Genomic DNA, 2,882 nt, shown 5'->3' with positions numbered 1-2,882 from the left:
TCCCAGAGCTTGGCCCATCCTCTTTCAAGGTCAGAGCCATAAATAACACATATGAAAAGTGTCAAGGATCCTGTGGCTACCCCTGCCATGGGGGGTAGCCCTGTGGGCAGCCATGGTAAGACCCCCAGACATGCTTTCTGGCTTCTCTGCATAGGGCAATACACAGCTGAGCATGGGAGAGCCAAGCTGTAGTAGATGCCAGCTGAGCCTCAAGGCAGAGCCCAGGTACAAGAGCATAAAGCACGGGAGCAGGTGGGAGAGCTCCCTGCACTCTTATTCGCCCTGGCCTGTTCTTGCCTCCTGCTGTCCCATTCCAATCTTTGCTCCTTCAGCTCCTCAGGGAGGCAAAGGTCAGAGTCACTTCTGCTCTTGTGACTTAGAGAAGGGGTTCCCAACCCCTGGGCCATGGCCTGGTGCCAGGAGGGCTGGCTACCAGACCAGCAGTGACCGCAGACCAGCAAACCGTGGACTGGCAAACTGCAGACTGGAAGTGACCAGCATACTGTGGACTGGAAGCCAAACCTTTTTTTTTCTGAGTATAAAAAAAGGGTTGGCTATCTGCCCACAGTACGTAGGTCACTGCTGATCTGCAGTTTGCCGGTCTGCACTCATTTCCTGTCTGCAGTTTGCTGGTCCTCAGCCTAAAAAGTTTAGGAACCCCTGACTTAGAGGACAAGAAAGGAGAGGAGGAGGAGCAGTTACATCACGGTTGGGCAAAGTCGGACCCATGGGCCGGATCAGGCCCACGGCGGACTCCATTTCCCAGGAGCCTCTTCCCACCTTGCTGCAGCTGATTTTCATGGAGACCCTAGGAGTGGCATGGCTGTGACAGCACGGGGCCAGGGGCAAGAACAGTTGCCAAAGTGCTGTGGGAAAAGTACTTCTCCGTGTTTGGGCTGCCCGCAAGAATCCACTCTGATCAGGGGCAAGATTTTGAGAGCTGGTTGTTGCGTGAAGTACTGACAGTGGCTGGCATACACAAATCGAGGACTACACCCTACCACCCCTAAGGGGATCCCCAACCTGAGCGCTTCAGTCGCACTCTCTCGAACATGCTGGGTACCCTCCAGCAGGAACAGAAGGCCGCATGGAGCCAGCATATTGCATACCTCGTGCATGCCTACAACTCCACTAGGAATGATGCAACGGGGGTCAGTCCGTATTTACTCATGTTCAGGAGGTAGCCTGTTTACCTGATTATCTGTTGAAAAAGTTGTCTAACACAAATCCTCCTCAGGGACTGACACTCCCAGGTCACAGTCCAGTCAATCTTCAACCAATTGCTAAGATAAACAGAACATGCCTTGAATTTCCCCAGCTTGCATGAGCTCTACCAAACTTTGACACCGGTACAAATATGGAAATCAGTGGTGTAACAATGGGTAAGTGAAAGGGGCATAAGCCCAGAGCACTGCCTAATTAGGGTCAATGGAAAAGTTGCCAAGCACAAATCCTTTTCAGGACCTCCCATTCCTGGGTCACATTCCAGTTGTTCTCTAACAGATCACTCAGAGCAACAGAACATGACTTGAAATTTCATCAGTTTGAAAGAATTATTGTGAGTGAAGGGAAGAGGGCCCCAAGAGGATCCAGGTTGGCAAGGGCTGAGCAACCACCATGGAGCATTGTGACCAGCCCTGAGATGGGTACTTGCTATACTCCCATACTAGGTACCACCACCACTCAGGGCGCAGCACTTGATAGTTACACCTCTGAAGAAAATAAATACTTTAACCTAATCTATGAGGTGGCATCACATCTGAGTTACACCACTAGGGGGTAAGGTAACAGAAGAATTCTCAGCTGACACTGGTGGTGTCTGAGGTTGTGAACAGGGAAAGGAGAAAAAACTATCTATGAGGCTTTTTTAGGACAAACCACATCCTTTGATGTGTAACTACTGTCACCCAACAAGGTGTTAGTGCAGGGTGGTAGACATGCTTAGATTGCCCATGTGATGTCACCGAGGTAGAGGATGGTTCTCCTACTGCTTCTTGGACACAACTGGAACCTCCTGAGAATTAAATCACATCTAAATGCCAAGGATTCACAGGTCTGCCTGTGTTAAAATGGAAGAAATGGAGTTTGCCCTGAATAAGACCAGCACAACCAGGCCCTGCCAGACTTCAGGTTCCCAGAGCTGGTGATATGGGTGGAAATACCATGTAGTCCAGTGTGAGGTCTCTTGGACACCTGGTCCCAGAATGTACCCAGTGTGTTACTCTGGCAATAAACCTCCTCTTTGTGGTCCTTGCTCACCTCTTCTTAGGGGAGGAAAAGAGGCAGCTTTCCCCATGTCCCACTTATCTGACTCACTGAGGATGAGGAGCTGCTATCCCAATGAAGCCTCTGACAGCCACTGCAGGGGTGATGATACGAAGGCTGTTGTGGCAACACATGATGCAAAGTTGCATACAGTCCCTCCTCCATCTACCAGTGCAGGCCCCTCAGTCCAGCTCCAGTTCACAACTGGTAGGGGCAGATGTCACCCTGTTTTTCACTGCTGAACAAAAAGAGGCTGTTTTGCCTGGTTGACTTGCATGTCTAGTGAACTCAAGCACACTACATGACTTAAGTTTAATTCTCAGACCTTTAAAATAACCCTTCTAATCAAAAACATATTTGGTTCTGTTTTTTCATTGGGATCCAGCCTCTAAGTCTTGTGCCTACAAGCAAGTCCATGAGGGTAGGGGTCCATAGCAACAGACCTCTGTGGAGCATTCAGGGCTCTCTGTGTATTTGTACGTCCACTCTTTCTGAGTGGATTCAGTTCTGCTGCGTGTGACTGCATTTCTAGGGATATAGTAACGTTAGAGGAACTAATGCATGTTCAGAGTACTTTGCCTTTTGTGTACCGGGATATGTTTTCATTATATAACTTT

Source organism: Alligator sinensis, unplaced genomic scaffold (genome assembly GCF_000455745.1).
Source record: "Alligator sinensis unplaced genomic scaffold, ASM45574v1 scaffold560_1, whole genome shotgun sequence".
NCBI lineage: Eukaryota > Metazoa > Chordata > Crocodylia > Alligatoridae > Alligator > Alligator sinensis.
Note: the sequence above shows the minus strand (reverse complement) of the source record.